A 25,661-nucleotide genomic window follows, 5' to 3' on the forward strand; every position below is an offset into this window, starting at 1 on the left:
TTGAGTATCACTTTGTTCGTGAGAGAGTTCAAAATGGAAAGCTTGATGTTCGTTTTGTTTCTTCGAAGGATCAAATTGCGGATATACTCACGAAGTCTACTCCAAAGGATCACTTTTGTAGGCTTCGCTCTAAGCTCAATGTCGTTGACAACCCGCTTAGATCGAGGGGAGTATTGGATATATGACAGCCGTGACTTGTTAAGTCACGGCTGTTTTTAGTTTCCGGTTTAAATCTTTTATAATATGGGAAGTAAATTATATCATAATATTTGTACATCTTGTACTCCAAGGAAAATCATATGTAATCTTTGATATTATAAATACACAAGATTTATTTTGTGTTTCTCATATATTGAGAACACGAAAACACTCGTTCTACCAAGGAACAAGCTTTACAAAAGAAGAATCTTCTCATTTCCTCTGATAATAATCCAAAAAGGAAAGTGTTACCGGAATGTAATAATATTGATCAATATTAATAAAAGAGATAATCGACCAATATTCTATCTGCCAAAATGTGTGACAACTACGTAAAACTGTATCAGAATTAACTGGCTCTTATCAAAAGATCTTGCCGTTTCCACATAAAATATCTCTAGTAGGGGGTCATACTCTCTTAAATCCAAGACCTAGATAAACTATAGGACTTTATGCGAAACACTTTTCGTAACAACATCTTCATTAAGCTGATTGCTTAATTAAGTTACAATCAGCAGCTTAATTAATTACCTCATAATCGACCAATGTCGGATCCAAAATATGATTAGCACACGTACTTGCCTTCTTTTAAATTCTAAACAGCACGTACAGTACCTTCATACGTCTCACACGCAGTCTACTCGTCTTACGGCTAGGGGTTTCATAGTTCATACTCTCTTAGTTTTCATTTTCACCAAAACAGGAAAATGACTGGGTAAATTAAATATGTATGGTTCAATATTCTTTTTCTTTTCATTTTGTCTTGAAGGCAAGACAAAGACTGTACATTGATAACAAAAAGAATTTATAGGTAGGGAATACAAATGAGTGTCAAAATTGAAAAGCATCTCATTAACAATGGCAAGTGTCTCAACAATGATCACAATACTCCACTAGTCCACTGGCTTCAACTAGCTAGAATCCGCGAGGAAAATAAAAGTAGAAACGGCCTGGGGAAATGGCTTTTCATCGTCGAAGTTGTATGCTGCGTCTAGACACTACTGAACCGTTAATACCAAACGAATTAAGACATTGGACATAAATGCAGCAAGACAACCCGCATATAATAGTTGGGCTCCATACAACCTGCACAATTTATAGGGACCAGTTTATACATATCTTGCAGATGTTTGTACTCGATGTCCTGAGCGTCTTATAGCTCACTGTAAATGCAATCGGTCTTACAAGAAAGACAAAACTATCATTTTTGTTACTTTAAGATGGATAAGAACAGTGAGATCAGCAGGGATAGAGAACAAAGTGGTCAGGAAGAAGACTACACACTTTCATGCTGCTGTGCCGAGGTATTTTAAAAGCCAAAAGTGTAGTTTTGGGGAATTTATTTCTAAGAATAAGTAGATGAAGCGGCACAAGAAATGGTCCCAAAAGATGATAATTCTTATGGAGTGATATGCGCTGTATTTGCCATATAGAAGTTGGTAATTAAAATGGGAGTCGTGCATATTTGAGTTCACCAGTTAACTTGCAGTGTTGAGGTTGGCAAGTCACTGCGGACTAGGTAAGTTTAATACGTGCGTACAAATTTCAATTAATTTCTTGATCATGGTTCTTCCAAAGCAAATTATTTTGTTTGTCCGTGCATTATTGGAAAGCAACGATATATATAAAAAGTAAATGCATGCTGGAAGAAATATAGAACTACGAAATAGTAATCGATCAACCAACAAGTTTCCCATTGTTCAAAATGTTGCACATCATTTGAAACTCAAACATGACACTATTAAGGAGTAGTTAGGAAGGTCCACGTATGCGGGCATCCAACTCAAAATCATTGTGGCAATGAGTGGAGCGGCCCTTCTATAATATATTTTACGTTAATTAAGTGGATTATAGCGATGTGGGACTATTGTCATTTCACACATCCCCCTCACGTGTAAAGCCAGTCACTGGACCTCACACGTGGACCTACGTACGAGTAACCAGTCAATCGGTAACAAGTGTACACATGTGAGTGACTAAATCGGGAGTACACCTTGGCCAGTATGGCCTACATCCCGAGTTTACAAGTGACAAAGTAGGTTAAACACTTCGGCTAGTAACTTGGCTTATATACACTCGGCGTACGCAGGTCTGGGACGTGTACAAGTGACAAAGTAGGTTAAACACTTCGGCCAGTAACTCGGCCTACACTCGGCGTACGCAGGTCTGGGTCTGGGATTTTGCTCTGATACCATATTAAAGTCTGCGGGCATCCAACTCAAAACCAAATTGACAATGAGTGGAGCGGCCTTTCTATATTATATTTTAAGTTAATTAAGCGGATTATAGCGATGTGGGACTATTGTCCTTTCACAGATTACAAGTTTTGTTTCCTGAAAATTGTGACAGTTACGCAACACTAAAACGGATTAGCAGTTCGCTCGTTCCGGGTTTGAACAAGACGGAGTTTCTTGCTTTTTGCCATGTAAATCAAATAGTAGGAATTACTATTTAGTCCAATTTTTCATGACCCAGTTAATGGCTAGTCCACCCACGAAAAACATTTACTCTTTAGTCCAAAAACATGTTTTTGGACTAGATTATTTACTCGCTAGTCCAAAAACTTTGTGGAGATTATAAAGTGTATTTTCTAAATTCCTAAAACACCCTTACAGATCTAATTAGTATCAACACATTTAATATTACTAGTAATATGTTACTACATACTAATAGTATCAATATGGTCATACTACATATCAATATGTACTATATTAATAGTAAAAAGAATATGTTACTCATAAATTAAGTAACTACTCTACTATACTAGTAGTAACATGTGTACTAGTAGACTAGTTTACTAGTAGTAACTAGTACTATACTAGTAGTAACTACTACTATACTAGTATACTAGTAGTACTAATAGTAACTAGTATTATACTAGTAAACTAGTATACTAGTAACATATTAATATGTAATATCAATATATAACATACTACATACTAATATGACACTATATATTAATATGACACTACATATTACATATGTTACTAGTTACTACATATTACTAGTTGCATATGTTACTACATATTACATATGTATAAGTTACATATGTTACTACATATTACATATGTATACTAGTATACTAGTAAACTAGTATTAAGTAACTACTGTACTATACTAGTAGTAACATGTGTACTAGTAGACTAGTTTACTAGTAGTAACTAGTACTATACTAGTATACTAGTAGTACTAATAGTAACTAGTATTCTACTAGTAAACTAGTATACTAATATACTAGTAACATATTAATATGTAATATCAATATATAACATACTACATACTAATATGACACTACATATTAATATGTAGTGTCAATATATAACATACTACATATTAATATGTAGTATCAATATTAATATGTAATATCAATATATAACATACCACATATTAATAATGTTACTACATATTAATATGTAGTGACAATGTATAACATACTACATATTAATATGTAGTATCAGTATATAACATATTGATACTAGTAACATATGTTACTACATACTACATTTGTTCTATATATGTTACTACATATTTTACTACATACTACATATTAATACTAGTATACTAGTATACTACTAGTTATTAGTTACTACATATTACATATGTTACTAGTTACTACATGTAGTAACTAGTTACATATGTATACTAGTTACATATGTTACTACATATTACATATGTATACTAGTATACTAGTAAACTAGTATTAATACTAGTATATATGTTACTACATATTACATATGTTACTAACATACATAGTATATTATATGTTAGGGTTAGTAGAGTAATTTTACTCTTTTCAAATCTTTTTTGGACTAGGGAGTAAATGTTGTTTCCCGCTGGACTAGCCACTAATACGGATCGGGTTTAGTGGACTAAACAGGAAATCTCTCAATCAAATAAGCTCAAGCAAGGTAGCAGAAGATAAAAGACCAATCGAGCAACTGAGCCAGGCCCATAAGACTAACAACTCCGGAGTCCGGATATAGGACCCTACAATTGGGGTTGCACGATTTTTCTTCGAGGGCTAACAGGAAGGCAATATGGGATCATTTAGTAGGAATGATTTTTTAGGGACCATGGTCTTATTAGGCGACCTTCCCTATAATTATAAGGGGTGTCCTAGAACATTGAAATGACTAACCTACCCTTAACCTAATTTAATTTAAAACCAACACAATAACCACCTCTCTCTCTATATATATATATATATAACCACCATATCCTCTCACCGCCACCTCCCACCACCGCCGATTACCACCACCACCACCAACCACCGATTACCACCACCGCCCACCACCGTCGATTACCACCACCTCCAATTATCACCACCAACAACAACCGATTACCACCACCTCCGATTACCACCACCACCACTATATATATAGCTTAATTTAAAACATTAACAAAGATATTCTCACAAACTCATTACTTGTCATTCGTTTTTGGTTGAATAAATGAGAACTAATCATCAAAATGAGTTGAAAATGGAAGTTGCAGAGAGGTTCAATAGAGTTTTTTTTTCAGTAAAAAGTTCGGTTATCACAAATTATTTTTTTCTTAACCGAACTCAAAGTTCGGTTGATTCGCAAAAAAATACTTTTAACCGAACTCCTTGTATTAGAACAACACAAGTCCATAAGTTCGGTTCGTTTGCAAAATTATTAAGTTTTCTTTGTAACCGAACTCTACCTATAAGCCCATTTCGGTTGATTCGCAAAATATGTTCAAGTTTACGAACCAACCGAACTTCTAACACTAGGTTACTTTTAACCTGAAGTTCGGTTGGGAACTTGGTTGCGTTGAAGTTTGCGAACTAACCGAACACACAAGATGTACTCAAATAAATTGTCAAGTTCAAAGTTCGGTTACCTACCATTTTATCCTAGGTAACCGAACATTGCATTGTACGACCAAAACCTCCATTAACGAGCGAGTTCGGTAACCTGCGTGTTTGGAAAACGTAACCGAACTGCACTTTCAGGTGTGTTCGGTTACATGTTCTTGACATATGGTAACCGAACTACACTTTCAGATGTGTTCGGTTACATGTTGTTGACATATGGTTAACCGAACTGGCCCAAATTTACATTAAAATTTTCATTTTTTTGAAAGTTTGGAGCAATTCAACCAACATTATCTAAGTTTGAAGCATACCTGGGTACCCAAATACTCTTCCTCCGGTTGTGGTTGGTAAAATCCATCGTTTTTCATGTTTTCCTTCTTCATCTTCTCTAACTTTACTCTCTCAATAATTCTACTTTAAAAAAAAAAAAAACTCATCTGATTTTTTAATCTCACTAATTATCTTTAACTTAATCATCTCACTAATCATTACACTAACTATTATTAACACTAGCTAATCATCACCCAAAATTAATCAGGAGGGTAATTTAGGTATTAATATAAATATCTAGATAAGGGGTGACCTAGATTTATTTCTAATGTCTTTACCCAAAATAAAACCATGGTCCCCAAAAAAAACCATGGTCCCCAAAAAATCGTTCTTTAGTAGTATACTCACTAACCCCTTGTCCTACTACTTTTGCTAATTGCTAAACTACCCTTGACGACTAAGACTCATTTATACGACCTAGCAGTAAAAACATCTGCAACTAGGAGTCTGCATTTCTCGGTTATAATAGAAATTTCATAACCACTCAAGATTGGGGGGTTTATCATTTTCTAATCGCAAGTAAAACTTTCATTTACCCAATAGTCGGCAGGTTATAATATCGAGATGTAACAAAAAAAAAGAAACAGTTATACGGCTGGGAGTTTATAAAAGAAAAAAGAAACGGTTGTGAGATTACAATTTTCCAATGTAGATGAAAAACAACTCTCTTTTGGCGGGAAACTAATCATTTTCCAGTTGTATTGGGTGGTTTATGATTATGAGTTCTTCAGTTCCTAACCTAGGTAGTTCGTAAATTAACTAAACTTTTTTCTCAAAGAGTGATCAAATTTAACCTGTTTATCAATCAAAAGGAAGTTTTTTTCTTCCTTTTTTTTAATTTTTTCGTTTAATTGTTATTTGAAGGAAAAAATAATAGAGGAAGAGGGAAAGACGGTGATGTAGAAGAAGTATTGAGAAAGAGGATTATGAAGATCAAAGGGTAATTTTGACATTTATTACGTATCAGGTCCCCCTATCCATATTTAGGACATGTAAATCCCTCTGTAGCCCTCAAGGAAAAAATTGCATTCCCAATAATAGGTTTCTTTAGAAATAATCAACGGATGGGCAGACACGAATTTGGTGTCACGGACCGCGTCCTGTGTGCAAATGACGAATTTGAGTTTTTCATTTGCATCCAGTCTATTAGCCGAAAAATATGAAAGTTGTAGTTAGATGGATAAGCAGAGTGAATGCTGGTGGATTGACAGATTTGAAAAGTCCTAAAATAACAAATGAAGAACAAAAATATACCTAAATTCAGAAATGGACCAAATCAATTGTTAATGATGAATTTGTGAAACTCCAGTGTTCTTTTATTGTATTGCATTGGCCAATATATCTTTTTCTTATCCGCAGTTTTTAATGAGAAAAATGACACTAGTTTTGTTTTTTATTTTGATTGTGTCTTTCGAACATATCATGTTCAAAATTACCTCAATCCATAGATAGTTGAAGATCCAAGATTCCAATTGAACATCTTCATCTAGATAATTGAGTCATATATAATAATATAAAACGTTCGACCACAAAAAAAAATATAAGAAGATTTAACAAAGTGAAGCTAAAGATGTGCAGTTGAAAAAAATATATGTAGAAACTAATGTTTTATGCAACCAATTCTTGTTGTATAGGAATTGATTCTGGACATAAATTGGATTACAATGGACAAGTTGAAAAGGAGAGGGTACCAAGTACACCACCAACTTTTTCGCTCAGCAACCTGTATGGACAAAACCTAATATAATCAAAAGTAGGTCACAACAAATACCCTTAAAGAATATTGTTTGTGAAGTTTTTATCCTTCTCTTCCACAATCAATATGTATAGATCAAAGGTCTGTGTAACTGATTATGTAGAAGAGTTATTGGAAGATCTCAAAAATCAATATCTAAGATCAATCTAGTCGTATCCGAATTAAGAGAATCAGAATTTAATAAGTATGAAACTTGCAATCTACCTGTTTTCAAGATATGAACTCAACAAGAACAATTCTTTTTTTTCTATATTAAATGATAAGGACACTATATAGATTGATCCACGTACTGCTTGTGTTATTCCTATTAGAAAAATAAACAATATAATGCAGAAATGACAAAAACAAGACACGAAAAAACTTTAACGAGGAAAACTTCACTATCTGCAGGAAAACCCTGAGACCTCGTCCATATTTGAACATCACACTGTATTAAAACGCTATAGACACTAGCCTACTATCACACTTCGGGATGGAATGTAGTTGAAACCGAATTAACCCTCCAAAAAGTTCAGCGGCAGTCGTGTTTCTTACGTCTATTGATCATTGCAAGATTTTTGCGCACTTGATTCCCTTAGCTGACGTCCTTTACAACCTAAGAGTTTCTTCAACCTCAGTGAAATTTTTTGATACCTATATGCCTCTAACACACAGGCCTATTTCATTTCCCTTTTGAAATATATATCAATCTAGGTTTGGAAACTTGTTTATAGTAGACAATGTCCAGTAAACCTCACGGATCCGGAACACTTACACTCTGTTAGAAGAGAAGACTGGATCACCAACCACCTCTCAAGAAAACTCCAAACTAATCAAATAATATTTTAGATATCTATCACGAGGAATCACCAAGTCTGAGATGAAGAAAACTTTGTGATTTCTATCGATCTTGTTCCTTATCTAAAGTTTGTGAACATACAAGAACTATCAGGTAAAAATATAGTGTGACCGGGCTTCATGAATCCCTAAGTGAAGCCTTCAAAGTCGTAACCAAGAATACAGATTCTTAAAAAAAAAATAAAAAAAAAAATAAAAAAAAAAAAAAAAACTAGGTTATAGAGGATGGCTATAGCTTTGCATCAAGGACATAAGAGTACCGGGGATTGAGAAATTCCGTTGCAAGAGTCTCTTTATTTATAGATTTTCAAGACGACATATAGCTTTGAGTTCAAGCTAAGATTATCTTGAGATTCAAGCAAACAATTTCTCAGTTTAGGTGACATTCTTATTAGGAATTCATGTAAGCATGTGAAAAGATCGCCTTGAAATTACACTGAAGAATAAGCATTATGGTGCGGTTTTGGAACCATAGTGATTAATAATACTCAATACAAAACGGTAATCCACAAGACCATAGTGATTTTGTATAGAAAGTTGTCTTAGAAGTGTTTAATAGAGTTGTACCAAAAGCAAAGATAGTCGCGAAGTCAGGACATAAGGGTTTGCAAACGTTGGCAGTTAGCGAAGTCAGATTCAAGGGGTTTGCAAACCCACCCCCATTCACGAACTCAGAAGTAAAAGGTTTGCCTCTACAATTTATTCGCGGAATTCAGATTGACTTAGGTAAGTGTTAGAGCATTGCTCGGTCAAACTCGCATGCGTTGCTATCTCAAGCATGTTTGTCAATGTTAGTGATCAAAACTATAAGTCTTGATTTCTAGCCTATTTGTAGATGTCTCGGACTAGGACATAAACAGTGTAGTTGAGCTTAAATCTCTCGACGTTCATCTCTTGAAGACGAAGAACTACTAAGGGGAGCTTGTGGAACTTCTTCGACAAAAGGTATGTGGAGACTTGAACTTATCTATCACTTGGAAAGTCTATTTATACTATCTCCTATATTGAGACTTAAGTCGTGTTACGATATAGTTTTCTCTATACACATTTGAGATTTCGAGTTGAGTATATCTCGCTTACATATTTCTCGAAATATGTGTTGGTAAGATTTCTCTTCGACCAAGTTCATCTTATATCATGAGAAAATTTCCGAGTAACATCTTACATGGTTTGTGTGATACAGTCATTTGGTGTAAGACTTGGAAGGTTTCAATAATGATTATTTCAATATCTTGAAAATTGCCTTGATGTTAATAGTGTGTGAAAACGGCTATTAACATTATATAAGAATGTTTCAACTGATTGAAATAAAGAGTTGATGATGTAACCATCTTGGATATAAGCATATATAGTGTGTTCGCACATTAGTGTATAAGTCCATAAAGCGGAAGCCAAGAGTATACATATGTGTATACGAAATTGGTGAAGGAGACATGTTAAGTATGCGTACTCGTACGTATACTGGCGGTAGTTCTCAAACCAAGAATTTCTGCTGAGTTTGGTTTTGGCAAAACTCACAAACCAGTCACCTTAAGTATGCGTACCCGTACGCATACCGGAAGTTTTTGAACTGAAAATTTTTGCTGAGTTTGGAAACTTCACAAACTCAAAACCGGTTTCTTCGCATACCCGTAGGCATACTTAAACTGGTTACTTTGTCAAATCAGTCAGTTCATGGACTTAAACATTTAAATCATAAGGAATGCAATCTTTGCAAACCGTGGCTATAATGTTCATGATTGAATCAATTGAATCAAACCGATTTGATTTCAATTGTGTTTTCTAAACAATTGAACAACGCTTAACTAGTTTCATTTGAGTCATTTGAACTAGTTATGGTTAGGATGAATAAGGTTGATATGAGAGTAATCATATGGCTAACCTCGGTTAAATATTTGTGAACCAACATGGTGTACACGTTTAGGTACGGCTACATAAACCTAAATGAGGGTACATTTCATTTGTGTGTAACAAGCTAAGTTCGATCTAACAGTTGAAAGATATTGGCTTAGTTGAATCAGGTTTTTCATCTAACGGTGAATATTGAATTCTTTCTTACCAAGATAACTTGGATTGCAAACCCTGATTTGAAAACTATATAAAGCAGAACTCTAGCAACTGGGAAAACTAATACCCACACCTCCTGTGTGTTACTAGTTGCATAAATAGAGTCGATTCTCCTTTAGCCTTAGGTTTCTTCTCGAGACCCTATAGGATAACGACTTGAAGACTTCATTGGGATTGTGAAGCCAGACCCAACTATTATCTTTGTAGTTGCGTGATGTGATCTTGCTGTTTCGATCGTGTTGAGTGCAATTGGAGTAATTGGCTCGAGATTTTATATCTCCAATATGCAAGATAGAAAAGTAATCACAAACAAACTTCGTCTCATCGTTTGTGATTCCGCAATAACTTGTTTCGCTAGTCGATTATGTAATACCTGCTATTTTTATTTACTGTTTTGGGTCAGATTTTTCTCGACTAATTAGCCAACCTTGTGATTTGGTTTTTTGTGGAGTCGTTTTGTTTTCCTTGGACTAATAGGTTATGCACTTGAACTTAGATATCTAGCAGACATTCTCTTATCACTTAGTAAAATGTTAGGGTGTAAATATAATCACCCCATTATTGTTAGATGAGTTAATGGATTTGAGGAAAATGAAAAGATAATATAAATAATAAAATAAGTAATACATATTTGAATAATTGTTGTATTTAATTAGTATTAGATTAGATTATATAGGATTTATGATAAAGTAGAAAGAAAAGAAATTAGAGAAGAAAAATAAAATAAAAAGTTTTAACCAAAAAGAAAGAAAGAAAGAAAATGAGGTGAAGCTAGGTCTTTAGAGAAGAATTATATGGAGAATTTAGAGGAGATTATAGCTAATAAAAGGTAGAATGTTTAATCCCTTTTCTCTTTGTGTTTCTTTGTTATACTTTGATTTCAATTTTGTTTATTCTTATATCACTAGGGTCTTAAATTTGTCTATTTAATTTGATGCATATTATTGATGATCAGACTTCTTTTATTGGTATATAACATGATTGGGTATCACTAGTTAAAATTTGAAAGTGTTCCACCGTATATTCACCATTGAAAGTTTGTTTGGATTTGGGTGATGGTTTCTGAATTTCTGGACAGTTTCGTGTTTGTGTTTTTGATTTTCTTAGGAAGTCTTAATGATTTTAAAACGATTCGAGGTCTTAACAAAAGTTTTAGATAGGCAACTTATCTTTCATTTTTCTTTGGAATTGCTTGATTTGAGAATAAAATGAATTTACTGTGAATATTTTTCTAATATGATGTTATCTGCCCAGTTTTTAGAATTATCATATAAACCGAATATCTTTTGGTTGAACCGGTGGTTTTGTGTGAATTTTGGATATGTAATATATGAATGTGTTAAGAATGTTCCGGTAAATATGAAGATGATCAGACAAATTTATCGCCTGAAACACATAATGTAAAATGTATGCAGTTACTGTGTTTGATTAAATGCTTGAGATAAATGCATAATATTTGTAGTATGCTATTAAGCCATGGTTGCTTGTATTGTTTGTACAAATGATTTCAAAATTAAATGAGTTCATGTTTTTCCGTTAGATGGGATACCGTTTCATGCTAACAGCGGGTAATGATCCCCGAGAGTTAAATAGGTAATGATCCCCATGGGAACTTGTGTTTTCCCGACCATCGATGGTGGATGTCGGTGCCGATAAACGATAGGTGGTGTATGAACCAAGGTTTTCGTACTGTTAATGAAACGGGTAATGATCCCCGAGAGCATATGGGTATGATCCCCATAGGGACTTTCGTTCCTGACCATCGATGGAGGCTTTCCGTGCCGATAAACGATAGGTGGGTGTACGAACCAAGGTTTTCGTACCGTGAACTCAAGATTGGTTGGTGAAATGTGTTGAAATATATATTAAATGATTTATTGGAAACATAATTGGTTTTATTGGATGAAATTTGTTGAAACTTAAATGGATGAATTGTGAGTTGATGTGTTAAATCCAAAATGGATAATTAGTGAACTCATGGTTTCTTAGTGACGATTTTAATGCGTGAATATATGCGTTGAATCATTGATGAATGATTTGTTGACAATTATCTTAGTGTTGTAAACTCATGGTTTGTTGTGACAATATAAATATTATTAGTGTTATGAACTCATGTGTGAAATCTAATTGCATGAATTGTTGGGAATGTTATTGATGTTATGAAATCATGTCTTGAATATGAATTTATATGATTTGTTGGAAATATTATTGGCTTTGTAAATTCATGATTGGAATCTAAAAAAGATAATTTATTAGAAACATTATTGGTAAAGTGATTGTCGAATATAACATTGATTCGCTGAAGTCGTAATGTGTTTCTTGGTATATGTTTTTGCTTGATAAAAATGATTATGTTTGTGCATATTTGGAGACTTGGAAATGCGTTCTATTGAGCTGTCATCTCACCCCAATTGACATCCTTGCAGATTTATCAAAGTGGCGCAGCGAAAGCTAAGAATGAGTATCTTAGTGATTATATTGTATTTCTTGAAATGTAATTTGAAATAATATGTTTGTTAAAAATGTTGTTAAAGATGATGATCGAATTCATATGTTTCAATTCATGTTAGGAAAGTTAAATTACGTTTGTTGTAATAAATAAATTAGAAGAGTTATATGCATAAGTCTATTTCCGACCCGTAACGCTTCGAGTTCGGATATCCATACGGGTTTGATCCTGGTCCGGAACTCGGGGTATCCTAATCCCCACACCTTACGTGTGATACTAGTTGCATAGCTAGGGTAGATTCTCCTTTAACCTTTGGTTTCTTCTTCTAAAACCAGGTTAACGACGTAAAGACTTCATTGGGATTGTGAAGCCAGGCCGATACTACTTTTCTTGTAGTTGTGTGATCTTATCTTGCATCTTTTATCGTTACGAGTACAATTGTAATAATTGGCTCGAGATTTATATCTCCGATAGGAAAGATAGAAAAGTAATCACAAACACTTTGTCTCATCGTTTGTGATTCCACAATATCTTTTTTCGCTGCATCGATTAAGATTATTGTGAGGTGACTGATAATACTAGGCTGTTCTTTGGGAATATAAGTCTGGTTTATCAATTGGTTCTTGTTCACCTTGATTTATCAAAAGACGGAACAAAAACTCTTGGGTATTTCCATAGGAGACATATTTATTCAATCCTATAGACTTTTCTGTGTGAGACAGATTTGTCTATCAAGTCTTCGACTTTGGGTCGTAGCAACTCTTAGTTGTGGGTGAGATCAGCTAAGGGAATCAAGTGTGTAGTATCCTGCTGGGATCAGAGACGTAAGGAGCGCAACTGTACCTTGAATCACTGTGAGATTGATTAGGGTTCAACTAAAGTCCAGTCCGAAGTTAATTGGTAGTAGACTAGTGTTTGTATCATCTTAATACAATGTGGTGTTCAATCTGGACTAGGTCCCGGGGTTTTTCTGCATTTGCGGTTTCCTCGTTAACAAAATTCTGATGTCTGTGTTATTTCTTTTCCGCATTATATTTTGTTATATAATTGAAATATCACAGGTTGTGCGTTAAGATCAATCAATTAGAATATCCAACCTTTGGTTGTTGATTTACATTGATTAACACCTGAACATTGGTCTTTGGTACCGTTCAAGTAATTCCTCTTATATTCAATCAGGCTCGCAGATTTCTATTTGCCGATTGCGGATTGAATTAAGAGTTAGAGATATTAAACTATTTGATATACTTTAATCTAGATTGAGTCTGAATGTCTATTTGATTCTCTAGAAAGTGTACTGGAGTAAGTCCTCTTAGATTGCCAAACGAATTGTTGGGTGTGGTTGTTGTACCCCCATATTTTCAATTGGTATCAGAGCAGACAAACACTATAAACCTGATAAGTTTGTGTTTGATTGATCCTTAAAAATTTACCATATGTGAAATTTCTTTGGAAAACTTGTTCTTGGAATCTGTAATGCTCGCCAGAAAACCTTAAATATTGTTCAAAGATTATTATGGACAAAACCTCTGGTTTCTCATTATAATCTCATCTCATCCAAGACCTTGGAAAACTTGGATGATGAGAAACAATCTAAAGGGAAAATTAAAAGAAGGGAAGATTGAGAAAACATTGGTTACGCTCAAAGATATGGACTCTCACTAGATTAAATCTTAATCTTTTTGAGAAATAATATCGTCATGGATCAATTGACAAAGATCTATTTAGAGATTTTGAAAGCGTTTTTAGATTCTTAGAAAAACTTAATTATGTTAAGTTTAAGAATCGACCCGATAAAAGTTTTGTACATGTAAAACTATGGAATAATGATGTACGAACTGAACATGCTGTCAACACAAGTAGATCCAATACGGGTTCTCGTGTTTTTAACACAAGGTCAAGATATCGGAATAATCTTCTTTCTAGTCATATGAAAAGAAAGGTAGAAAGCTCTGACAACCCTGATTATCATCATTACTATGATTATATCACTGGGAATGCTCACAAATATCAACCAGGAGTATTGCATGAGGATTCCTCTGCACATCATGTCACTTGGTAACAAGCCTGACACTACCCCATTTGTATATATCTTGAGATGGGATAAGAAATGGTTTGATTTGTGTATAGTTGGGTTAAAAGGTTATTCTGTCATTCTAGAATAATTAAGTAAGCTTTCTACTGCATCCTTCTCCTCACTCAAATTGTGGTTTCACGGGTTGCTCTACCTTTGTATGTGAACATCAAAGGAAATCCTACATTCCTTTTGTGGGTTGCGGTTCATAAACGGGTCCAAGCCCATTAGTGAGAATACAAAGAATAAAGTATGCGTACCTACTTCTTCATCCCATCAGTCCGCGTACGTGAACTTTTTAGGGTTCATGAAATTCCTCCATTAAATTCCTAGGAGGAAAATAAGACAAAGGATTGTTTAAGGTGCATTCCAAGTAAGTGATTTCCTCTTGTTTTGCCTTCCAATTTCTAGATCTCATGATGAATTTCAAATCTTCAAAAAGGATTTCAAAAAATTTGAGTTCTTCATCTTCTAGTATGAATTCTCCTATATATCAAGATTCTCTTAGCATTAGATATGTCAATGATTCTTGTGTTAGAGTTTTTGAAAGGATTTCATCTAATGGATTTATTCTAGAAAAGAAATTGGATTTTTCTAGTGGTTATATAGAGGATTTAATTTTTTTTGAAAATTTTAAGCTTGGAAACATCTTTGATGGTCTTGGTGAAGGATTTGATACTCTTACTAGAATCTTCTATGCCAACATTTATGATGTTGATCTTGAAGACATGGAATTCAAGACCATGGTCAATAGAGAAAGGATTCATGTTAATAGAGAATTAATTTCAAAGATTACCAAAATTCCTTTGGATAATTTTCGTCTTCCTAGGCCAAGTGATGATCGACCATCATATGAAACTATCTCAAAAAGTCTTTGTGGAAAAAACATTGATTGGAATGAAGGAAAATTTCCTACTAATCACCTTAGATTTGCCTTGATGTCTTTTGGAAAACTTGGCATCTCTAATCTTTGTCCCTCCACGATTGAGAATTCCCGTTGGAGTCGTGAGTTCTCCGAATTAGTCTATTTCCTTGTGATGGAAAACGAATGTCTTGACATTTGTGGATTTATTATTTATCAAATGTTGGATATGACATCTTCCAACAAGAAGTTAGGCTACCCTTGCTTGATTGAGCGAATGTTTCGCAATTTCTCCATTGAGCCTATTGGAAACTCCATTGGATTTCCCAAGCTTGTGAGTCCGTGTACATTCAACCGGATGAAAGAGAATGCGTGAAAAAGACAAAGATGTGACACAACTAATGGCTCAAGTGATTCTTCTTTGAAGCTTCTTCGCCAAATTTACAAGGGTGTGTGTAAGTTGAATACCAAAGTAAGTTGTGTTCAAGAACAATTGTGGTGATTGCTACCAAGTTTCCCGATCTTAAGGAAGACATGAACAAGGTTCGCTCCAGCTTCATGGTCTTCGATGATGAGTAGTTTCCATTACCTTGATAATTGGTTTTAGAATTTTTCTCTACAATGTCTAGTAAATCTTGTTTTTTAGTTTACAGAAGAATAACTAGGGTTTGGAATAGCCATTATTGTGAGTAGACATAGCTATGTCCAACGATTTTCATCTTCTATGTTTTTAGATTTATTAATTTAAATTCTAAGTTTTTGGAAGATGATTTTTGCAATTTTAATCTTTATGATTTTATATATTGCAAACTGTTATGGGATATGTTGTTTACGTCCGTGAACCTGTGACTGTCCCATACTTGTTCAAAAGTTATCTCTATTATGTCGATATGAATGTATTAATGAAAGACAGAATGAGCTTTTGACATTACAAAAGTTAAAGCCTTTTATGTCATGTTTTTGATGGAATAAAGGATAAAACTTTTGTTTACAAGGATTAAGTCTGTTATATTTCATTGTGCAAATAGTGATGCAAAATAGAATGAATCCTTGTATATTCATAAGTATTTGATCGATCTCCGATCCACAATCTTTGTGCATATACTGTGTTGTTCCATAAGGTTTCTTATGTTGAGCACAATCGACTGAGTTGATTATTTTCTTATGATTAACTTAGTTGTTGCTCCGTGAGGTTCCATATGTCGAACATGATCAACTAAATTAATCATTCTCTTTTGGTTATTTAGTTGTTGCTCCGTAAGTTCGCTTGTGTCGAGCATGACCAATTAAATTGATCATTTTTTGTGATTAATTTGGTTGTGTATTCCAATTGAATTAACCATGGGTTCTCTTGTGGTTAATTTGATTGTTATCTTTTGATTAAACTAAATATGGGTTTCCTTGTGGTTATTTCAATTGATTTTTGTGGATACAAATTCGTGTTTTCATGTGATTTGTTTGTCCAAAAGAAATCCTTCTTTTCTTGTGAAAGTAAGGTCGCCTTTGTTGTTCCTTCGGGGATGACATTTTATGGGGGAGAGTTCATTTTGAACTTGTGCTTAATTGCCAAATCTTTGTAGGGAGTGCGGCTGTGGAATTTTTAGGGGTTATCTTGTATCTTCATTAACTCCTTGATGAATGCATTTAGCTTCGGATTTATGATTGCATCTAAATTTGTTGGTATGTTAATACACCTTTTGGTCATGATGTATCTCCGTGGAAATTTCATTGGGATCCCACCAATTTTCGTACCTTTGCCAATTTTGATGACAAAAAGGGGGAGAATTAATGTGTAGTTCACACTACAAATACATATGGTTTACGGATCATTATGTAAGGGGGAGTGGTTTTCATGTTGATATATTTATTGACTAAGGGGGAGTGATGTGAAAAAGCGGGGGTACAACAACCACACCCAATAATTCGTTTGGAAATCTGTATGGACTAACTCCACTATACTTTCAAGAGAATCAACTAGACAGTCAGACTCAATTTTAAGAAAAGTATATCAAAGAGTTATATCTCAATTTCTCAATTCAATCCGCAATCAAACAAATAGGAATTTGCGAGTCCGGTTGAATATAAGAAATAACTTGGACGGTATCAAAAATCAATATCCAAGTATCAATCAATTAATCAACAACCCAAAGGTCAGATTCACAATTGATTGAACTTACGTACAACCTGTGATATTTCAGTTATATAAAAAAATATAATGCGGAAAAGAAATAACACAGATTTCAGTTAGGAAGAAGGTTGAACTGAAGTCTTGTTGGCAGTGGTTCTGGTGCTATTTTGCTGATGGACTGGTATTCCAGCTTCAGGTGCATATAGAGTTCAGGGTCAAGGATGATGCTTTGTATCTTGGTGGTAACAGGATGAGTTGGTGACAGAGAAGAGTTCGGCAGAAGTTGAGTTCGAAGAATTACAGTAACTATGACGTTGCAAGCTGAGTTGCACTGCTGGGATGAATGCAGGCAGTGGTGGTTCTTATCTGAGAATGGGTTTTGCAGCTGCAGGTTAAGTCGTTGCTGTTTCTCATGGAATTACAGAGAAGAATAGATTCTGGAGAGCTGCAGCTGGAGTTGAAATGCTTGTGTAGGGATGGAGAATCTGCTGTTGTTGGTTGAGCTTGAGCCGATGATCGAGATGAATGAGATTAAACTGAGAAGCTGTTGGGTCTGAGTTGCTAAGAAGTATTGTGTTGCAGGAATTGAGAAAGTTTAGATGGGAAGATGGTTGTGTTAACTGCAAGTGGTGGTACAAGGTAATGGGACTGGAATTGTTTGAAGGGATGGCTTGAGATGGAAGTGCAAGGAGATGATGGCAGAGATCAATTGAGCTGGTTGTCATCGAGTTCAACGCAGGCTGAGATATTGCAGGTGGTTAGGTGTTGAACTGTTGCAGAAGTACATGAAGGAGCTACAGGAGATGGTTGTAGAAGATTGGCTCGAGTATGCTGCGCAATGAGCTGCAGGAACTGAACTGATATGATGCAGGTGGAGGTTATGAAGCTGTGAATGATTAATTGCAACTGACTACAGGGAATGGTTGAAGCTTGAGATGTATGCTAGTTGTCGAGAAAGGTAAGGAAACAAGAGAGAATGGAGTTGATAAAGTATATAGAACTGGTTTCAGAATTGTAACAGAAGCACCAGTTGGTTATGTTGCAGTGGCGGTATGAGTGAAAATGGTGATGTTGTTTCCATGTTGACTGGACGAGAAAGGCATATCAGATGTGGCCTGGAGCTGTCGGTACACAGATGACAATGGAATGGTGGAATTGAGCAGAGTATATAAGTATGTCAGGGGCGATGCAGAAAAGGAGTTGTGTGATGCCTGAGTTGCAGCTGGAATTTGCACTGTCAGTTCCACAAAGCTGTCAGGCATGGCAAGTAATGAACCTAATGGGCTGGACTGGAGTTGTGGGTCGAGTTAACACGAGAATGTGGTTGAGCTGTGACCGGTCGAAGCAATTAGCAGAAATACAAGAAGTATAAAAGGGTCTCACAGCTATTGTCTCTAAAAAAAATATCTTCTCTTCTATTTTTGCCTAGGGTTAGAAATATGAGTTTTCTTTTTCTTCTTGTGATGAACTCCTATGTCATGAGTACCTAGATTTTATTATTGGTTAAGGAATAAGTTGGATTTCCAAATATGGGTTTTCATTCAATAAATTAGTTTTGTCTCCATGTTTTGTCGATTATGATTCGCTAGAAATATCGCCATGTATGATTGATTGTTAGTTTTGTCAAGTTGCAAATTGGTAGAACTCGTAATCATATCTATTGCTAGTTTAGGGTTTATTATACGTAAACGTGATACACCTTGAATACACGTACCATAATTGTGATTATTGCTTGTAGTGATACATCCTAGTAGTCACATGTGGATCATAACCTTTGTTAAAACGGATTAGTGCTTTTACACGTTCGTTTGCATTGATTAGTCTTATTTCATAGAACTTAGTGCTCTTAAGGAGTTAAACTTAATTGTGTTTTTACACTTTAGGTTGCTTTCTAGGAAGAATTCACTTTCGCATCTTTTAATGTGTTTGTTGATGACAAGAGGAAATTAGCGGGATATTCTTGCGATCAAGGTATCCTAGGACTTTTGACAAAAGTTGAGATTAAATTTCAATTCTAGTTATTGTTACAAATTCATGTTTGTGAATGAAAACTAATCCTTGACCAATATCTTCATCTTATTGATTTGCTTGTTTATTTCATTATTTGCTTTTAGTTTATTTTCCTTTACATAAAAATCAGAAATCCCCCCTTGTTTGTATAGGAAACCGAAACAACTTGACAACCTAGATCCTCTCTGTGGGAACGATCTTTCTTACCCTTGCTATATTTTATATTTTATATTTTGAGTAGTGAGAAAGTAATTTATTTTTGACGCATACGACAGCAATCAGTGATCCCCAATACAAAGACTTTTATCTCACTCTTGTTCACGAAGAACAAAAGACATGGAAAACAACCTTATGAAGCTTACACCAATTTTCCAAGGGGGATAAAAACGTGTAGCACTCATGAACCCTTTATTTATGGTGAACAAGGTAGCTTAAAAGCTAAGCTAGGGTTTTGACTATTTTCCTTTTTCAAGACTCTCTTAATTATGGGAGTCTTTCCTAAGTTACAACTCTTGCCAAAATAATTAAATAAATAATTAATTAGCAAATATTGTATTTATGTGAATAAATCACATTTTAACTTAGGAAGGAATCACAAACATTTTAATATGGAAATCAAATATGTTTGGATTAATAGCTGATAGACACATTTATGTGTCTATTTTCATCTCTTTTGTGTATTTTGTTAGTACCCATTTGTTCTTATTACGGTGTTTTTATGTTTGTTTAGGTGTTTTTGGAGAAAATACCCTTCTGTGGAAAGAGTTGCTCAAAAAGTGATGATTTACACCCCGGAGAAAAGTACTAAAGGCACCCCAGAAATGCACCGGAAACGTCCCAGAAATGTCCCGGAGGAACCCTGAAAAATTACTATTTCCACCCAAGAATTACTATTTCAGCCCAAATTGCTAAAGGGACACCCGTACAGGATTAGGGGGAGGACATTTTGTTCTCAAAAATTCAAATTTTGAGAAATGGCGGGAAACCAAGAACAGGTTCTGGCAGATTTTTGTTTCGATTTTTGAACGATCTACAAAGAGATTCAATGGCTGAAACTTGGTGGGATTGTTCCTGGGACATGTATAAATCTATTGGTTGCGCTCTGGTCGATCGAATTTGGCTAGGATTATCTAGGGAAGTCACGGGCAGAAAACAGAGCTGCACGTGCAGGAAAGGGATAATCGTGAGTTCTGGGAGGATCAATGTGTGTTTTGATGATGTGTGAGGGTTCGAGCAACATCTTGGGTGATGACTAGATGATTTGGAACGTGCTGGGGGATATCTAACGCGTGAAGAATCTAATTCAGGAAACTTTTTCTCAAGAAAATAATAAAAAAATATTCCGAGTTATGAAGATTTATACGAGTTAATGAGAGGGATTAAAGGCTTCTGGAGGGTATAAAAGGACCCCTTGGGTCGAGTAGAAGGCGGTCGAGAGTTGGGAGGAGAGAATGAACGCTGCAGAATCGAGAACCATGATTTCTCTCTGCTGCTGCTGCTGCCATTGATGAAGATGAAGAACACGAAGAACTGACATCCAAAGACCGTCGTTCTTCAACAGAGTCTAAGCACGCACAACTGTGGGTCGTAATGTGGGTCGTAGTTCGTGGTACAACAACAGTTATCATTTATCGTTCTTCTTGTAACAGCTGAACATCGCCTTTGCAACAGTTATTTCTGTTGCGATTTTTCTGTTCAATTGTTTTACACCTTTTCATCATTTGTAAACCACTTTTTGAGCAATAAATAATTATTTTGAGAGCATTTTTACTATGATGAGCTAAAACCCAACACTGGGACGACGGAGGAGGCCAAACTTCATACTTGGGGTAATTTCATTAATTCTTTTATTTACTTTTTGCACTAATTTTAATTGAATTAAGATTTTAAATTAATTACTTGTGATTTCATTTGATGGAGTATGCTTAGTCCTAGGGATTTTTGATATGCCATGCTTAAGAAATACAAGTAATATTTTATAAAATCTATCTTGGCAATAAACTAGAGTTAATATTTGTTTTGTTTTGAACTATAATCGCCTAGAATTAAATTCTGAACCACTTGAAAATGAAGATTGGCCGAATCATTAGTCCCGGTAACTCTCTACCAATTTGTCAATATTTTTGTATATTTTTTTTTTTTAAATCTTTACAAGTCCGAGCAACGAACTTTTACTACCACTTTCAACACTATAACAATAGCCAACTTGCCTAGATAAGGAAACATCACCAATTTGACTAAAAAAGACTTCTAATCTCGTAATTTGGCCCAAGTCCGTGAACCGTTACAAACAGTCCATGGATTGTTTCCTACTAACGAACTGTAACAATTACAACAACACTTATAATTGTTACTTTAATAAATCACTCATAACTTCATCGTTATAACTCGGAATTAGTGATTCTTGGCTCGTTGAATTCGTAAGCTCATTCACTATAACATGAGATCCTCTATAGGTATAAAGGTTATTGTCACCAAAGTCATGAATCAAATAACCTCAAGTATATATACATAAATGTACATTTTCTGTCATAGGAATTGTTCCATAGAGTGAGCATATATCTCGATAGGTTAAAAAGGTAGAATTGAACAAGAATCCAAATGAAATCAATCACATACCTTTGTTGATGAAGTACTTGTTGATGTCTTCTTGTAGTCTTCAATCTTCATCATTTAAGGATAGCTTCGATTCTTCTTAGACCTAATCTAGTCTGAAACTATCTTTAGTATGCTAAATCAAGAATGTATTTTGGCAACTAAAATTGAAAACTAACTTGACATACCAACGCTAGTGGGTTCAACCGAGCAGTGCTCTAACAATCTCCCTCTTTGTCAATTTTAGTGACAAAACCATTTTACATATGGATTGTACTTGACAAAACCAAAGTCCTACATGCTTGATTTCTTTGGTTCTTCAACTATGAGTGTGCTAATCCTGTACTTGTTGAAGATCCATCATAGTATTATTACATAACATCAAAGTTCAATTATATCGCAACTTTGACAATAATACTACGGTGATATGCATCAATCCCCCTTAGTAAATACTTCATATCGACATGAAAACCATTCCCCCTTACATAATGATCCGTAAACCATATGTATATGTAGTGTGAACTACAATAATTCTCCCCCTTTTTGTCAATATAAATTGGCAAAGGTACGAAAACTGGTGGGATCCTAATGAAATTTTCATAGAGGAACTTCTTGACCAAAGGAAAACATATCAACTTATTTAGATGATATCACAAAGTCGAAACTTAGTGACTTCATCAAGGAGTTTATTAAGATACAAGTTAACCCCTACATGTTCCAGAAATGCTTCTCCCCTCAAAGATATAGCAATTAAGCACAAGTTCATTTAAGAACTCTCCCCCATAAGATGTCATTCCCGAAAGAACAACAAGAGTGACCTTACTCCAGAGATAAGAATTTATATATTGGATTTTAGAAACCCTACAAGGAGATACGAGTTAGGAACCAATCATTGAAAGTCTCTCAGGAGATCGTGTTACTAGAAACAATAGAACTATCTCATGGTAACAATATCACAATATGTAATCATGAAGATCAAGTATTGTGATCATCTTTTCTAAGATACAAACTTGTATAAACAAGAATTGATATGTTTAGAAGGAAGAATAACCTTTTCAATAAGGATTTACACCAAGAATGGTTACCATAAGAGTATGAAAAAGATTCTTTGAAAATAAAAACCAACATCCAATGGTTTTGATTAACCTGTTATGCTTAAGAATTTTTAATCACAAATCAAGTTACATAATTATGAAGCATGCGCGTGGTATTTAACCATATTCATCTTCACCATAACTAGTTCAAATGACTCAAATGAACTAGCTAGAGAGTTGTTCAATTGCAAGGAAATCTTATGTAGCTACACAAGACACAATCGAAGCAAAAACGATTTGATTCACTCGAATCGGTTCATGAACTTTATAGCCACGGTTTTCATTTAGCATTCCTTAGTTAATAAAAATAAGTTCACAAACATCGTTTTCAGATATAACCTACTCAAGTTCGCGGACTGGGTTCGTGGACTTAGGTTCCCAAACAGAGTTAGGGGTGTACAGAATGCCTGGAAGCCTGATACCTATCATGTATCGCCCGAGTCCGAAGAAGCCCATGGGCGCCCGAAAGCCTGTCATGGACTTTCCCGGCCTGCCCGATAATTATAAGTAGGCGGACCCGGGTTTTTGTTCAAATATTGGAGTCCGGCATGTTAGCCTGCCTGATATCCTGTTTAGTTACTCGGCCTGCCTGATTGTCGATAGCATGGAATAAAGTTTTCTACTAGTGTGATGGATTTCTGAAGAACTTAAATTTCAAATTTGGACAATGTATTGGGGTTAGAGAAAATTTTGAATTACATTTCACAATAATGAAAATGAATTGCTTGAAATATCATTTGAACGATTTACAAATATATCATCATTCACCAAGCCAAAAAAATCAAACCTATATACTTTTTAAAATTTTGAATTATCTCTTGGGCCCGAGGCCTGCCCGGTCCGACTGGCCTGGCCTGTATTGTTTCACGGGTATGGATGGGCCATGGGCATTAAATTTTTTCTATTGCCCGGCCGACCTGGACTATTAAACTTAATGGGTAGTAAGGACTACAAACCCTCCCTGCCCGGCCTGCACTGTAATCGGCCTTGGGATGGCCTTTCCGTCCCGATGTACACCCCTAAACGGAGTTCACAAACTCCAACAAAATTTCTCGGGTCGAGAACTTCTGCCAGTTCGCGGACCGGGTTCGCAGACTGAGTTCGTGGACTTAGCTCACGCCACTATTCCGGTTCTCTTGATCAACAAAGTTCGCAAACTTCGGTTCAAGGAATAAGAACTTATACATATATGTGTTTCCACAACAATGCTTATATCCTCAAATGGTTATATTATCTAAACTCTCATTTCAATCATTGAAACATTCTTAGAGAACGCTGATATTCTATAGTTAAACTATTTCTTGTCAAAGTAAGCAATTTTCAAAGTGATTGAAACTTGTCATGACTTTCGTCACTAGGTAAAGATGAACTTGGCTAAAGCAAAAGCTTACCAACACATATTTCGAGAGATATGTAAGCGAGTTAGACTCAGCTCGAAACAATAAATTGTTCCACATATTCAAAAATTACCAAACACAATATGTGTGCCCCGATTCTTTTGCAATCCTCACCGCATTTAGTAGGGATTCTTGGTGAGGGTGCACTTTCAACACAATCAGGTTGTGTTGAGTTGAACAAAATCTTGCTTACCACAGGTATTCGAAACAAAACCATACACGGACTCTAGGAATTTAAAAACTTCCTCGAAACTTTCAATAAATGTTCCATACCTTTTTAAGATGTTATCCCTTGTCGAACTCTTGTCTGGGAGATCCTTTTAACAGTACTTCTTGCTTTATTGATCTTCTTTGGTACCCATTTCTAAGTAGCTTTTGGAGCAACAAATTTCTTTTTCTCCCTACTAAAATTATGAAGATTCTTGGAGGGAATACTAGAAGAATTGATATTATGAGACTCAGTTTTTCTCCAGTTCGGAACATCAGATCTTGTCATCTTAACATAACCAAATCTGGTTTTATCTCGTTTAAGATATCTGCAATTCCTTTGCAAGTGACCTGGTTTTCCACAATAAAAACAATGTTTAGTAGAATGGAAAAAGTTATGTTTAGTGTTACGTGAATGTGTATGTGCTTGCTTTGGAGCTTGACAGAATTTCCTCTTTTCGTCATCGGCAGTTGGTAAAGATACTTCACTTTTGTCCACCGTGGAAGGTTTTGGTTTAGAAGAATCTTTAGCTTTGAAAATTTTTACCTCTTTGCAAATACTAGGAGCGTCTATTCCTTCATAGCCCAATCCCCGTGTATCACGATGAATTCTACATGCTCCCAATATCGAGGTTAATTTATCTGAGCTGCTATTTCTAGACAAACTCTTTTTTAAGCTCGAGTTTTCTTCTTCCAACCTTTTGACCTTTTCAAGTGCAATAACTAGATCATTCTTGGATGATTCACATTGAACTTTGAGATCTTCTCGTTCCGAATCAAATAACAAGTTCATCTCAATGTTCTCCAAGTTATCTAG

This window comes from Papaver somniferum, chromosome 9 (genome assembly GCF_003573695.1).
Source record: "Papaver somniferum cultivar HN1 chromosome 9, ASM357369v1, whole genome shotgun sequence".
Taxonomy (NCBI): domain Eukaryota; kingdom Viridiplantae; phylum Streptophyta; class Magnoliopsida; order Ranunculales; family Papaveraceae; genus Papaver; species Papaver somniferum.